Source organism: Lathyrus oleraceus, chromosome 2 (assembly GCF_024323335.1).
Source record: "Lathyrus oleraceus cultivar Zhongwan6 chromosome 2, CAAS_Psat_ZW6_1.0, whole genome shotgun sequence".
In the NCBI taxonomy this organism is placed as follows: Eukaryota; Viridiplantae; Streptophyta; class Magnoliopsida; order Fabales; family Fabaceae; genus Lathyrus; species Lathyrus oleraceus.
In genome coordinates, this window is record NC_066580.1 from 291,342,550 (window position 1) to 291,359,312 (window position 16,763).

At 43.6% G+C, this 16,763-nt stretch overlaps 1 long non-coding RNA gene across 1 annotated transcript; it reads right to left on the reverse strand.

Moving 5' to 3' along the window:
- Positions 1–1,353: 1,353 nt before the first annotated feature.
- Positions 1,354–3,215, reverse strand: LOC127119182 (uncharacterized). Its single transcript, XR_007802702.1, has 5 exons — positions 2,783–3,215; positions 2,607–2,679; positions 2,206–2,455; positions 2,014–2,103; positions 1,354–1,870 (listed from the first exon to the last, which is right to left on the reverse strand). It is a non-coding gene; the product is annotated as an uncharacterized LOC127119182 (long non-coding RNA).
- Positions 3,216–16,763: the final 13,548 nt, after the last annotated feature.

Sequence of the window (16,763 nt, forward strand, 5' to 3'; positions counted from 1 at the left end):
GTGTACATGTAACGCGTGTTTTGGATCATCAGATTTGCCACCTCAATTAATAAGGAAGATCTGATGGTCCACGTATTTTTGGATTTTCTGAATTTCCTTGTAATTCCATTTTCTTCAATAATTCATAATAAATTTAATATTGATCCAAAAAATATGGGACTTTCACCAAAAAATATCAAATATTTTTCTCTTTCATATTCTGAATTAAAATTATTTTTTGGATCAATATTAATATTTTTAATGAATTAATTGATTTTGCATTTGTTTTTAATTGTTTAAAAATATTTTAAATGTCCAAAAATTATGAAATTTTTTCTCCAAGGTCCTTTAACCTTGTTTGACCTATGATAAATCTCATGGCCATTTATTTGGTGTTTTGATGAGATTTTAGAGTTTAGACAAAACATATTTGAATTTAATGCATTATTTTATTATTTTTAATTGAATAAATGACATTTTAATTGTGTTGACCATTTGTATTAACTTAATTGAGTTTCTTATTTGTTGTTGGGCCTTGGTCAAGGTTGATTTGACTTTGTCAAGTTAATATTATTGGATTTAGGGGATTGATGGAATGTACATTCCATCTCCCAAAATGAATGAATAATATTAATTTGGTAAAAGTCCTCCTTTGATCAATTTGTGATCTCATTCATCCTTTTCCCTCTTCATCTAATTCCCCTTCTTCATCCACTCATTTCCAATTGGCCAATGACATCTCAAAGTCCTAATGCTAGTTGATTGAAAGATTAACATGAGTATGGATGAGATTAGGCCACACCTTTTGCATATTTTTTGTGTGTGGTATGTGTCATACCCCGATTTTGATCCTGAATTTTTATGTTTGTTTGGCATGCTTGGCCTAGCTTTACTTTGGTTTTGTATGAGGATTGTGGTTTTGATCCAAAGTCATGGTGTTGTGAGTGTGAATATATCTATAGTCTGGGACATCTGAAAAAAACAGGTTTCTTGTGTTTCAAGCCACTTTCTAGTCATGTTATTGGTTCATGGATACTATGCCAAAACCCTAACCTTATGGTCTTATTTCATTGGTTTTGTTCATACACATTATCAGTCAGGTTATTTTCTTTTCAAAAGTCAAACATTCAAGTCATGACTAAACCAATTTTGAAAACCAACTTCAAACCATTTTGCTAATCCATTTCAATTTATTACATTTGATTCCATACAAGAAAATACAAAATTTGGCATTTTTGACCAACTGTTGACTTTGGTCAACAGTTGACTTTTTGGTCAACTTTGACCAAAGTCAACCCAAATTCATTCACCCACAATTGTCCATTGAATATCCATTTACAAAGAAATCATAAAGAAAACACATTTTGACCATTTGTTGACTTCGGTCAACAATTGACTTTTGCCTTTTGTCATTCCAAAATTCCTTCAAACTTGTGCAAATCACTTGGTGCATACCTTGTCCAACCATCCACACCAAGTCATAACCAAGAAACTCCAAAGGGTGTGCCTCCTTTGCCAGGTTCGCAAGGGACAAAGGCTAGAAAAAAAGTTCTGGAACAAGCACTGTTCCAGCTATTGCCAATGGGCCTACAACTGTATCATCTGGAATTACTAATGTGAATTCCGCCCCTTCATCTACTGTAAATGTAGATAGAATTAGTCCATCGGATGGTGGTAATGTTACTGTCGGTAAGGATTTTCCTTCTGATAGTTCACACAAAGGATGAAGAGAATCATAAATCAGCAAAAGGTGCTGCAAATCACACTATGTCAGTTGGAGAAATCTCCAAATTGTATGCTCTAAGAGATCAAAATCAAGATAGTAAAAACTCTCCTACAAGCCAAAAACCAAGTCATCAAACTCTAGCTTCAAGGAGCATACTTCCAGCACCTGTTAAAGGAAAAGCAAAAAAACATCAACCACTGATTCTTGGGGTGGTGATGGTGATTCAAAGTCCGTGTTCAACAAGAATTCCGAAACTAATCGAAGACATAGCATTGCGATATCTCCGGAGAAAGAAGATGTAAGCTCACCTGCAAAGGTTGCAAAGACTAAAAGCAAAGTGCCAAGTACTCCTGCTAAGAAGCAACTTTCTTTCCCAGCTTCTGGTACAAGAAGGCATTCTGTTCCAAGTAGAATAGGAATGAGTTCTAATAAGAATGGTGTGGCTGCTACTACTATTCCTGAAGGGAAAGTGAAAGTGAGAAATGGAGGGACCAGCATACATGCAGGTAACTCAAGACAATAGCTTGAAACTGTAGCGGAGCAGAACTCAAGCAATCAAAATGCTTCAGTTCCGCCTGTGGACGGAGATTATTCTGACAACCCACAACCACTCCCGGCTACTATACCTGAAATTTGTCATCATCCGTGGAGGTGGATGTCTCATCCAGTAATGCTCAAGAAGATAACGAGTCCAAAGCATCTCATGTAGCACATATAGATGATGCACGCCGTCAAAAACAACAGTTGTTCCTACAGTAATGCACACAAAAAAGGCAGGTTAAGTGCAAATGAAATAAAACACATTGTCATTGAATTCAGGCTGCAACAGTCAATCTACACCAGCATCAGGAAAATGGCAGTGTAAGGTTTTGGCGCTCAAGCGGAATACTTTGGTCTTTACCTATCGAAACAGAAGCGGAATGGTGAAGTAAAAGTTGAGGTTAGCCGCCAACTTGTGTTAACATAACAACACCCTGCAAAATAACAAAGCCATTCATTAAATTTCCCAAGAGTTTCGGACATCCAAATTTTCGAAACAGTTAGGAATTCAGAACTCAAGAAAATTGATTCATGAACCTTAATCCATCACTCCATTGTTCATGTTTGCTTGCTTCCATCATGAGTGCTTCATTTGCAAGTTATCCTTGGCCAACCATGTTTATGTTCATGCCATGCCTACACAAGAGCAGCATATTGGGTTGATTGATAGTGGTGGAGCGCGTCAAGACAAACATGAAGCTAGTTCAAATTCCACAAATTGCAATTCTCCAAAAGAAGCTTCTATTGACAATCAACAACCTACACAGGAGCAACAGATTAGGCTGATTGATGGTGGTGGAGCGCCCCAAGGTGAACCAGGATTCGTGGGACGTTTGGTTCATCCAGAGAAAAACAGTTGGATGAAGAGAGGGATTCTCTGGTTGATACTGGGCACGAGGTCTCTAAAAACAAAGCAATGGAAGCATTAATTGCATCATCCTTAGATCCAGCCAAGATTGAAAGCATTTCTAAAAAAAACAAATACCTTTTAAAGAAAAAAAGTTCCTGTTATAAAGCGGAATCAGTCTATCGGTAATGTTAAGACCGTAACTTCAGGAAAGGCAAAAACAGGAGATATCCTGGATTCAGGGTCCAATGCTACAGACAAAAATCTGAGTGGTACATCATCATTTCAAGCTGCAATGGTGCAACTGTTTTAGCTATATTGGAGTCTTGGATTTAAAAGTAAGAGGCAATGGTGACTGCACATCAAAACCAAACATATCCGAATGAATTCTTGACTGCTGCTACAATATCTTGTCAACAAATTCCTACAAAGCCATGGTCCTGCCGCCAAGCATCAGCAGCCTGCAAAACCAACAAACACATTGAAAGTATTGATGTTAAGGTTTTCAAATCTGAAGGATCTTACTACAAGCTTTCAGCATTGTTGAAAATGACTTCAGACAGAACAAAGGTGGTTCAGTTCCAGCCACACACAAAGTTCATGAACACAACAAATAATTTGCAGTACAACCCAAGCTAAACATTGTGAAACCATGTGACAAGACTACAAACACCTACTGGTACCACATCTGTTGCTGCTATGGAATGGCTATGTACCAAGCCATGAGATATGTTGACTTACCATCCCGAAAACCTGTTGAACCATATTTGTTACCTTGCAACTCAAACCTACCAAGCATGAACGAGGATGCATCCAACCAAGCTCACCATTTTTTACTGCGGTAAAAAGGGACACATTAATCAGTCAATTTGCAAAACCTAAAGTGCAAAACCATTAACCAACAGTCAGAGGGCAAAGTCCAAAAACATCCCAAATTGATATGAGGTCATAGCAGAGGAGAAAGGATACCTTTTCTTGAATCTAACATGGATAGGGCAATCCAATTTCTGAGCCTCCAAAGTGCTTTGCAGAGTTACTTTTGAACACAAGGGCACCAATTTGTAACCCTAATTCACAGAATATAAAGAGGAGAGGCAAATCAGTAAAGAGAACAACAGAGAGCTGGAGGCGAAAATCTGAGAAGAAACCCTAAGAATCCCAAAATCAATTACCTGGAGGCCAGCTTCTTCGTGTCCTTCACCACCACCGCCGTGGCACTTTGTAAGTACTTCTCTTTCTTTCTTTTTTATCTTTCTCATGTGCTTGTTGTTGAAAATATTGTGAGAGTTGAGAGTGATTGAGAGGGGTTTGTTGAGAGCGAGAGAGGGATTCGTGTGAGAGATGGAAAGATGCGAGTGAGATGCTGAAGGTTTGAGCTCGTAAGGTGAGAGAGAGTGAGGGAGACGAGCTTCTGTTTCCATTTTCTTTTTTCTTTTTTAATTAATTCTTTTATTATTTAATTTATTTCATTTTTAACACAAAAATCAGAAAAATGTATATGTTTTTATTTTCTTTTATTATTATTATTTACTTTTTATTTATTTAGCTTAATCTGTTTTTAACAGAGATAAAAAAAAACCATGGAAATAATTATTTTGTTTTCATTTTAAATTTTTTATTCCAGTTCATATATTTAGGATAGTATCTCAACAGCAAATAGTGTTGAGTGGCCTAGTGGAGAGAGTTTAGTTGCATAATATTAGGTGGAGAGGGTTCGATACTCATGTGAGGTATTTTTTGCTTATTATTCGATTTTACCTTCCTTTAGCATTTTTTATCCTCTTAGTATTTTGTTAATATCTTCTTTTTATGTTTATTATACTCATGATTTCATTTGTTAATAATGCATAGTTGTTGTATTTTAGTTTAGTTCAAAACCATTTTTTAAACTATAAAAATCATACTTTTCTCGATTAAATATCGAGCCCTTTTTTTCACACCCTTGTAAGTCGATTGCTTTTTTAAGCATCGCCATCAACCTCACATAGCTTACTCTTGGGCTTCCTTACAATGAGACATGTCCCTTGCACGTACACTCATACATTGTTTAATGCTTCATTATTTCATTCTTCGATCATTTGATGCGATTATATACTTGTTTATATCTTAATTGTTTGATTAACTGTAGCCTACTTGTATGGTGTATGAGGCATGTATTATTATTGTTTGTCTGCCATGAACAACCCCCATTCATAACAAATGTACCCCTCTCCCATGAAATGTATAATATTTATTCTTTCATTCTTTATTCACCTGTTAATACAAGAATTAAAATGAACATTCGATAACCATTTCAAAACAAGATCAAAACCTCGACCCAACGTCGAGTAATCATTTTTCAAAACCTAACAGAACCAGCACGTATTCATCCAACCTTGTAAGTCAATTGCTTCTTGCATCGCCATCAACCTTGTTAGTCGATTGCTTCATGCATCGCCATCTACCTTTATCCCTAACACTTCTCCTTGCTCCATTCGCCGATTCTTGTTCCGATTAGGTAGCACCCATTAGATAGAACCCTTTGTATGATAACATAGGTAGAATTCCCATATTCTTTGCATGCTAACATTAGGTAGATATTCCCATTTGTAAATCCTAAACACTTAAGTACACATTGCATGACAACTCTAGGGCAGAGCTTCCCCATTTCTTTTTAGACCTTCTGTGCGTCTCCAATCTTGTGGCATGTCAGTCCGTCCTATTGCAAAAAGGTAACTGCCTAAGACTCGATTCAGCGAGCTGCGACACCTACTGCTAGGACGTGAACACATCGCCCACTCTCCTCTGACACAACTGGTGTCCTCCTTTGTAAGTCCATATTCAGATGGCAACGCCTATGAAGGGGAACTACATCGTCCTGATCCTTGTTCCAGACGAGGTATGTAGGCAGGAGGTCGTGCGAGACCTCTCCGGGAACTTTTCCCTTTTTTGTGTGTGTTTGTCTGACAGTTGCTAGGCTCGAGTTCCCGACCCCTTAGCGATTTGCTGTTTGTTTGTGCTTGTTGTGTGCTTGGAAGCTGATGTAAGTCCATCGAGTGGCATTCGGGTTCCAGTGTAAGTTTGTTGGGTTCAGATGCTGATGTAAGTCCAGTGATTGGCAGTAGGGCTCCACGTTTGCCCTTTTGTGTGTGTTTTGGTTCGGATGCTGATGTAAGTCCAGTGATTGGCAGTCGGGCTCCATGTTTGCCACCTTTTTGTGTGTAGGTGTCATGTTTTGTTTGGCGTGCGTGAGCCGAACTACGAAAACTCTGATTCTCATGTTTAGATGAGATACGTAGGCACAAGATGCGATGTCTTGCCGAGTTTGACTAACAACTAACAACTAATCCTTGTTTGCTTTCGCCCTCGTTGCGATCCTTTCTCTCGCCCTCGTTGCGATCGAGACTTTCCCTTTCTCTTGCCCTAGTTGCAATCGAGACCCTTGTTCCCGTAGTTAGTTGAACTACGTTTTGCTCTGATTCTCATTCCAGATGAGATACGTAGGCATAAGACGCGATGTCTTAGCGATCACACTTATCTTTCACCCATAGGTAGCCGAGCTACGAAGACTCTGATTCTCATATTCAGATGAGATACGTATGCAGTGGATGCGACATCCGTGCGAGTCATTTTCTTTGACCCCTTCTTTTAGTAAATAGTACATTAGATAAACATACACCCTTTAGACAAGAAACAAACAAGAGTGGATCCCGTAGAGTACTACGGATGTGTAGGGGTGCTAATACCTTCCCTTCGCATAATCGACTCCCGAACCCAAGATTTGGTTGCGAGACCTTGTCTTTTCCTTTCCTTTCTCCAGGTTTACTTCGAGCGTTTCCTTTCCCTCCTTTGGGATAAATAACGCACGGTGGCGACTCTTCTGTCATTTCTTTCTTCGCCGGTTGTTTTTTCGCATACCGTATTTTTCGGGTTGCGACAGCTGGCGACTCTGCTGGGGAGTATACGGTTTCCCTAAGCGAGTCCCTCCTAGCTTTTGTAGATTTCTTGTTTGTTGGGTGTTTATGCTTTTGTACAGTCGTTTACTTTCCGTATTTACCTGCTCTATTTTATTGCATTCATGTACATATGTTTGTTGTATCTGTGGGTTCTGTGGGTTTGTTGGGTTGGGATATTTTATGAGAGATAAGCCCACTACCCAGGCTTGAGCATACACATAAGTGTTAGAGTGGATAGTCATGAGGCTTGCGTGGCATGTTGCTATGATAAGTCGTTCATGAGACCCACATTCCAGACGCGGTTTCTGTTGGATATATTTTGTCCTATGGGTGTTCCATAACGACAGATATTCCTTTAGAAATCGTCGACTCTGGTGACCATTTCCCGAGAACTCAGTCGAGGCCTCTCCTCCGAGACGTGATTATGTTAGCTCTGGTGGGCGCATTCTCGCTGCTCAATCCGAGGACCCCGAGACTGGGAACTTGCTTTAGGATATCCTGTTGAGGGGAGTCGGCAGAGGTCTTTTATCCCGTAATAATGCCAAACCTTCAGTGGTAAACGTATTATTCTCGACTGAAGGGCTGAAGCTGGCAAACTTCTGTTCTTAGAACCTACCAGTGAGGGGAGGGTTTGATCTCTACAGATACGGTTTCTGCCAGTGGTGCTGTGATGGTGACTTTGGTTCAGCCAAATTTATGGACTTTTATTTTTGGGACGCCGGAGTTCTGTCCGTGGTTTATCAGCGGGTTCCGTTTATTTCGGATCCCCGGGTTGAATTTGAGAGTACCTGTTCAGAGGATCTGACTGTCATCCGTTCAGTGGATGTTCCTGTGATGATAGTGATGTAATCTCTAGTTCCGTTTATTTCGGAACTCCCCAAGTCGGATTTATGGTGACTTAGTCCCGATGACTGTGACTAGTTCAGAGAATGGGTCTTCAGATGACTTGGTGGCGCAGTGACTTGCATTCATGCATTTGCATCGCATTCATCTGCATTCAACTCGTGTCTATCCGTACTCAGGGTCCACTTTTTGATTAAGATTCTGGTTGAGAGATATCCAGATGTCAGAATGTTATTGTTGAAAAATTATTTGTCTCTGTGAAACCAAAATCAAAGGAATATTCCTGGTACGGATAGACATTGCATGTGTGAGTCATACTAACCCATTTGCTGTTTTGTAGGTGTCAACCGGTACGCATAGCTCTTCCATTCAGACATACAGTCAGACTCAACAAATCCAAGCTGATGGATCTTCCCAACGCCGACATCCTTGAACTGAAAGAGATGATGAGGGGATTGTTCAGTATTGTGCAAGGGCTTGCCTTGGGGCAGAAAGCCATGTCTGAGAGATTGGAAAGGATTGAGAGCTGGATGATCAAGGAGAAAGTTCAGGGAAAGGCTTCATCATCCGATGTAACAAATCCCTCTGGCTCGGTAGCAAAGAAACTCTCTGACAGTGGTCCGCTCAAAAAGGAGGTTGAGTCAAGTGGTGTGCCAGCAAAGAAAGAACGCAGTAAGGATCGTTATCATCCTTATGATGTTGCTGTAACCACTCTTGTTGGTAACTCACCTGTACCCCGGCAACAACCACCACTTCAACAGAAGGCACCGAGAGCTAAGAGCCAGGTGAGGAAGAAGAAGGAGGATCGTCAGTTTGAGGAACCACCTGTGACTTATACCCTTTTGTTCAGGAGATTGAGAGATCTGGGATTAGTTCGGCCGAGGATTTTGATTCCTGTAGAACAGCAGCGGAGGCTTCCAAACTATGATGAGAATGCCAGGTGCGAGTTCCATTCTGAGGCACCCGGGCACAGTGTTGAGGGTTGTAGGGCTTTCAAGCATGTTGTCCAAGACTTGGTGGACTCCAAGATCATCAGTTTGGCACAGATCATGGAGGGGGATGTCAACCCTGTACCCAGGCAGGGTCCTGTAAAAATGAAGATGGTGAAAAAGGTCAAGAAAGGAATGGAGATGACTGAGGAAGATCAGTTAAAGGTTCCCATGTCTGTGGTCCCAGAACCTCTAGTGCAGGATGGAGTTTCCCCTGTTATTGATAATGGTTGTGCGGCCGTTGCCACAGAGGGGTGTGTATTGATGGGAGACACGACCCAGAAGATGAAAGAAGTAGAAATGGACATTGGAAAACTTGAAATACCCAGTCAAGCAATCAAAACCATCCAGGTGGAGAGCGCTCTTGTTGTCGAGAAAGAGAAGAAGTTGTCCATTTCTTCCTATAAACAAGCTCTAGAGGTGGTGAAGAACCAAGAGGCCCGAGGTTGGGGCAGGATCATCGACATAGTGGTAAAGGCAGACATGTTCGGGATTGGTTATCCAGATCAAGAGTCGTCTAGACCAAACAGAGGACGTCGTCCACCGTACATCTTTGTCAGTGCAGGAATGCTGGATTCTGATCATGCTTGTTCAGTGAGTGAAGAGATCGACCGCGACCGCGAGCTCGAGCTGTGGATAAAGTCGTGCGTACCAGGAAACTGGAAGGCCTCCAAAAGCATCACTGTCACTCATCCGGAAGTGTAGTATTTCTGTGTTTCAATTGTTGTTTGCATGAAAGCCATACGTTTTGCCCGAAACGTACTGGTCCATTGTAAGGGCCATCTCATGTGTTTCATTTTGCAACGTTTTGCATCAGTAATAAATGGATGTTTTTGTGATTAAAAGCGGTGTTCCCTGTTTTTCGTTTTTTACAGTTTAAAGAAAATAAAAATGGCAATGTTTTTCGTTTTTTCTTTTGAACTTGTCTCGTTCCAACCTCAAAAGTGATTACCCTCCTGATCTCATCAATAACAATTTGGTTACACCTTTGTATGACTTCGACAATCCGATCTATCATGCCGAAGAAGAAGGCGAAGAAGATTGTGATCTGCTGGAATTAGCCAGGTTGTTGAAACAAGAGGAGAAGGTGATTCAACCACACGAGGAGCGAGTCGAGATTGTCATCCCAAGTACCGCCGAGGTCAGAAAGCGAATATTGAGGCCGCTTCAGAGGCAAGTCAAGAACAGGATGGTATATGTGCGCCTGGTTGTATCTAGATACACCAAGGTAAGATACCGATGTTGTGGAGGCACGAGTTACCATGGAGAGAAGACTGTCCTCCAGGGAAGCGGAAACCGGTGCTGAAAGATGAGAATGTGTGTGGACTGTCGAGATGTGAGCTGAGCTAATCTGAAAGATGAATTCCCGGTACGTCACAACGAGGTATTGGATTGATTATAATGCTCAGTTTATCTTCATGGATGGCTTCTTGGCCGAGACCAGATTGAACTGTTGCCAGATGATATGACGTAAACCATGTCCATCACACAAGGGGCACCTTCTGGTTATAAGGTGATGTCGTTCAGTATCGAGAAGGCCGGTGCCAAGTATCAGAAGTCTAGGGTGACTTTGTTTCATGATATGATTCATCGTGAAAGCAAATGCCATGTTGATGACATGATGGCAAAGTCCCAAGCAGAAGAGGGGCATCCGGTGGACCAAGTTGTTTGACAGATAGAGATAACTCATACTGTTGAGTTCGAATTAGCGCACTTATAGAGTGCTGTCCAGCAAGCTGCCGAGGCATGTTGCAAACGAAAGAGGAGTCGAGGTCGATCCTGCAAAAAAAAAAAAAAAAAAAGTACTAGAAACGCCTGAACCAAAAATAAACAAAAAAAAAAGAAAGAAATCAAATGGTCAGGTGGAATGAGGACTGCCAAGGGGCATGAAAAAAAAAGGAGTAGCAGGAACCTCTGATTCTGATACCTTCCGGGGAAGAAACGACTGCTAATCTGGTCTATGAGGTGCGTATTGAGTCAGTATGACTAGTCTTATCGAAAAGAGCACGCAATTTACCTAAGCAAAAAGTTTATCGACTGTGAAACAATACACTCACTGCTCGAGAAAACTTGATGTACTTTGGCATAGGCTGCTCGCCGATTGAGACAGTGTATGCTGGTTCATACCACCTTGTGGATGTCCAAAATGGATCTGATCAAGTATGTGCTTGAGGAGCTAGCATCGAACGGACGGGTTGCGAGAGGGCAAGTGATGTCGACTGAATACGATATTCAGTATACCTCCTAGAAAGCAACCAAGAGGAGGGTATTATATGGTTATCTCGCCCAACAGCCCATTGATGATTGTCAACCAAGGAAGTCTGAAGTCCCTGATGAGGACATCTCGAGGTACTCGAATCGAAAGATTGAGAGTGACCGATCCCGGAGGAGGGGCCTGACCCCGAATCCGAACGGGTTTTGATGTCTGATGGGGAGAGCTTAAAGAGAGTGAGCTAGTGCTTCCCCGATAACATGTGAACGCACCAATGATAGTGGCTGAATACGAAGTTGGTATCCTGAGTGTCGTACTTTGGTACGTGCATCTACTGGGGCAACGCCTTCCTCATGCGGTATGGGATGGAAGTGATATTGCCTGCTGGAGGCTAGATTTCATTGTAAAGAGTCCGGATGGATGAGAAGTTAGAAGAGGGCGAGTGGATGAGGACTCGGTATAACGCGTTGAGCCTGGTTGAGAAAAGAGGCTGACAGTTACTTGTCATGGGGCAGTTGTACCCAGTAAATGAAGCGTGTTGTTGACCGAGAAGTGCGACCTCGTGGGTAGCATGGAAGAGATGTGGTGTTGAAAAGGATCCTTCCTCCTCAAGACGATCGTGGGGCAAGTGGATAAACAATTATGAATGTCCGTTCGTGGTCAAAAAGGGTTTTCTCTGACAGAGCCTTGTTGCTGACGACCACGGATGATGAGGATTTTCCATCCCCTGTGAATGCGGACGCAGTTAAAAGATACTTCGTGAAAAAGAGACCCGCTGGACAAAAAGAATAAAAGAGTCCAGGCAAAAAAGGGCATCCCGGCGAACCAAAAAAAGAGAGAAAAGGTTCGGGCAAAAATTAGGGACAAAATGAAAAGAACTGTACACCCGGCAAGTCGAAAACCCCACAAGGGCGACTTGGGCAAAAAAGGGTATCCCGGTGGACTGAAACCCGAAAGGGCGGTCCAGGCAAAAGAGGGAATGAAGCGAACAACTGCGTCTAGCATGATCGTTTGTGCTCATGATGACTTGGAGAATCTCCAACAGAGACCAATCGGAAGCATCTTGTTCAGAAGACAGAAAGTGCGGAAAGTCTTGAGGACATATGAGGTGTAACTGAGTTGGAACCCGATAAGATCATGGTTTCACATTGCCACAAGGATAGAGTTTTTTCTGTTGTGTGCAATCACCTCTTTCCAGGGTTTGCTTCCTGTGTGTTGCTCGGTTGTGAGCCATCTTTTATTCCAGTCAATAAAGCGTGTGTTCGGTCAAGTAAATTTTATTTTTGTGTCATTACCATTCTGATTACGAAAACATCTGTTTATTTTGATAAGAATATTTGCATTTTGAAACATAGAGGTCCCTTCCGATGCATGCTTATGAGGTTGAAATCTGGAAATCTTATTCGGAAATTTGAGTGACTTAGGCGTTGAAATATCGGAACACCTAGGGCATACCTGGGGCACGCTTTTATCTAACGATCTCTGCTGCAGAGCCTGATCAGGGGCAAGAGATAGTTGAACGGTGAAAAGACAGTGAAGGATTACGACGACAATCCTGGAAAGTTAATCAAGAAGACTCTTCAAAGTCTAAGGACCGGAAAGTTTGTATGAATCCCAGGAATTCGATCTTCGTGGGATGAATCAGAGGAGTCTAGGCGAGTCTGGGTGTTCTCAAAAGAGGAAAGCCGACACTGTGGGTGGACGATGGATGTCGCTGTTCGGCGACTCGACAGGTGTTCCGTGTCCAATGAGCTGTATTTCCCCAGTGGGTGTGAGGGGGTTACCTCCCTAACAGATTTGAGATCAGTGTCTCCTCAGCGAGCCTGAAGGTTACTGCCTTCCCAGTAGGGTTTGTGTTGATGGTTTTCCCCTAGCAGGGTAATCCCCAAGCGGATCGGGTTCGGAGAAAATCATCCCCAGTAGAGATAAGAATGGGTTGCCTCCCCTAGCAGGGTAATCTCCAAGCAGTTCGGGTTCGAGGGAGTGCATCCCCAGCAAGGTTTGTCTTTCCCCAGCAGGATGGAAGTTGACATGGTTATAGGATCCTCAGCACAGTTCCTGGAGTTCCCCGGTGTTGTCTCTGGAGGAGACGTGTGTTTATGCATTCATCATTTAGATAAGCATAGAATATTGCATCGTTAGTGCATAGCATTTCCATGATCATGGAGCATTGTGTAAAACAAGGAAAAAAAACTCATGCATCAACATTGCAAACATATCCATTAGCCCTAGGCCGTGGCGACCAACCGAGATTGGTTTGTTGGAAAGAGTTTAGCATCGCGCCATTGGATCGACTTCAGAATTGGGTTCATCAACATGGTTGAGAGGTTGGTGCTTTCCCAACAGGTGGCTCCTTAGTTGAGTGGGTATCCCCAGCAGTGTTACTCCTCGAAGTTGGCAGCATCTTGCAAAGCTTGGGTCCATTCCCCTAGCATATGTGGGCGTGTCTGATCTCTCCATATAGAGTCGACCCCTTAAGCAAAAAATGTCCACCATTCCTTCTGCGCTCCCCACCGAGATACATCCTCGTGGATGACGGTTGCTTTCGTTCCCTCCATAATGGGATGGGTTTTCCCTATTGAGTTCTTTCCTCATTAGGATGAGTCTTGATTCAGTTTGCCTTTTTGGATCGATCCTAAATTGGCTTCTTGTTCGCTGTCTCTTGTACTTCTCTGGGGCATAAATGAATGGTTGCTCACTAACCGGCACTCATTCATCTCATCCTCAGCGGAATTTGTGGGCCTCTACCTACAAACCGGTAGTTGTAAGTCCTATCGTCGTGGTTTTCTACCTACAAGCTGGTAGTTGTAAAATCCCACTTTCACCCCCTAGCAGAGGTAGCCTTTGTGGTTCATGCTGTTTGTGTCTTCTACCAACGAACCGGTAGTTGTAAGTCCTATCTTTGTGGTTTTCTACCTAATAGCTGGTAGTTGTAAAATCCCACTTTCATCCCCTTGTTGGAGTTAACCCTTTGTGCTCATCCTATCGATGACTGGTTACTTTTCTGTGGTTTTCTGCCTACTAACCGGTAGATGTAATCCCCTCTTTGCGGTTATCAGTACCCAGTTGGCGGTATTGATATTCTTTTCCCCTCTGGATACTTGCCTTGGTCAAGCAGTATTGTCCCCATTGGGTCTTCCCCTTCTTTTTGGATACTTGATCCGAGTAAGCAACTTTATCCTCTTTTGATTGGTCATCTTTTGCATGCCTAGTCCTGGTACCCTGATGCCTTTCTTTTCGGTCGATTATTCATTTAACAACCTGCAACCCGGTTATGGATAATCTTCCATGCGAGTGTATTATCTACGTTTTGACGGCTATAGATAATATATCTCATGCACTCTTTGGTCAATCTTTCGATTGTTATCCCCAGCATGGGTCTTTGGCATGCGTACCGGCTCATTTATCACTGTTTTGTTATCTTCGCCGATGCTGATAGACATGAAGAAGTTTCCGGTATCCAGACCGAAGTGGCATTCAAGCCAGTCTTTCCCGATTTTCAGATCGAAAGTTTTCCCGAAGTGGCGTTCAGGCCAGAGTTCCCGGTATCCAGACCGAAGTGGCATTCAGGCCAGTTTTCCCGGTATCCAGACCGAAGTGGCATTCCAGGCCAGTTCCCGGTATCCAGACCGAAGTGGCATTCAGGCCAGTGTTCCCGATTTCCAGATCGAAGAAGTTCTCAACAATCAGGACGAAGAACTTGTGGTGTTCAGACCAGTTTTCCCGATTTCCAGATCGAAGAAGTTCTCAACAGTCAGGACGAAGAACTTGTGGTGTTCAGACCAGTTTTCCCGGTATCCAGACCGAAGTGGCATTCAGGCCAGTTTTCCCGGTATCCAGACCGAAGTGGCATTCAGGCCAGTTTTCCCGGTATCCAGACCGAAGTGGCATTCCAGGCCAGTTCCCGGTATCCAGACCGAAGTGGCATTCCAGGCCAGTTCCCGGTATCCAGACCGAAGTGGCATTCAGGCCAGTTTTCCCGGTATCCAGACCGAAGTGGCATTCCAGGCCAATTCCCGGTATCCAGACCGAAGTGGCATTCAGGCCAGTTTTCCCGGTATCCAGACCGAAGTGGCGTCCAGGCCAGTTCCCGGTATCCAGACCGAAGTGGCATTCAGGCCAGTTTTCCCGGTATCCAGACCGAAGTGGCATTCAGGCCAGTTTTCCCGGTATCCTGACCGAAGTGGCATTCCAGGATAGTTCCCGGTATCCAGACCGAAGTGGCATTCCAGGCCAGTTCCCGGTATTCAGACCGAAGTGGCATTCATGCCAGTTTTCCCGGTATCCAGACCGAAGTGCCATTCCAGGCCAGTTCCCGGTATCCAGACCGAAGTGGCATTCAGGCCAGTTTTCCCGGTATCCAGACCGAAGTGGCGTCCAGGCCAGTTCCCGGTATCCAGACCGAAGTGGCATTCAGGCCAGTTTTCCCGGTATCCAGACCGAAGTGGCATTCAGGCCAGTTTTCCCGGTATCCAGACCGAAGTGGCATTCCAGGCCAGTTCCCGGTATCCAGACCGAAGTGGCATTCAGGCCAGTGTTCCCGGTATCCAGACCGAAGTGGCGTCCAGGCTAGTTCCCGGTATCCAGACCGAAGTGGCATTCAGGCCAGTTTTCCCGGTATCCAGACCGAAGTGGCATTCAGGCCAGTTTTCCCGGTATCCAGACCGAAGTGGCATTCCAGGCCAGTTCCCGGTATCCAGACCGAAGTGGCATTCCAGGCCAGTTCCCGGTATTCAGACCGAAGTGGCATTCAGGCCAGTTTTCCCGGTATCCAGACCGAAGTGGCATTCCAGGCCAGTTCCCGGTATCCAGACCGAAGTGGCATTCAGGCCAGTTTTCCCGGTATCCAGACCGAAGTGGCGTCCAGGCCAGTTCCCGGTATCCAGACCGAAGTGGCATTCAGGCCAGTTTTCCCGGTATCCAGACCGAAGTGGCATTCCAGGCCAGTTCCCGGTATCCAGACCGAAGTGGCATTCAGGCCAGTTTTCCCGGTATCCAGACCGAAGTGGCGTCCAGGCCAGTTCTCGGTATCCAGACCGAAGTGGCGTCCAGGCCAGTTCCCGGTATCCAGACCGAAGTGGCATTCAAGCCAGTTTCCGATTTCCAGATCGAAGTGGAGTTCAGACCAGATTTCCGGTGATCAGACCAACATTGATACTCTCATATTCCAATGCTTAGTGTTCAGACTAATGTGTGGCGTTCAGGCCATGGGTATTCCTGTGTTACCATTTATTTTGGTATCCAGGTCAACTTTCTGTTTCGGTACTCAGGCCGATTTTCACCGTACCAGACGGACTCTTCTTTCGAGATTGCTTCTTTGCCGATTCTGACAGACATTGTAAACTATTTCATGGGGATTCAGGATCAAAATTCGGGTCTTCTTAGTATTTAATCATCTCCCACTATGATCATATGAAGAACGTCCTGCTTCATTTTCTCTAGTTGAAGACGCTTAAATAGGGGCAGCTGTCATACCCCGATTTTGATCCTGAATTTTTATGTTTGTTTGGCATGCTTGGCCTAGCTTTACTTTGGTTTTGTATGAGGATTGTGGTTTTGATCCAAAGTCATGGTGTTGTGAGTGTGAATATATCTATAGTCTGGGACATCTGAAAAAAAACAGGTTTCTTGTGTTTCAAGCCACTTTCTAGTCATGTTATTGGTTCATGGATACTATGCCAAAACCCTAACC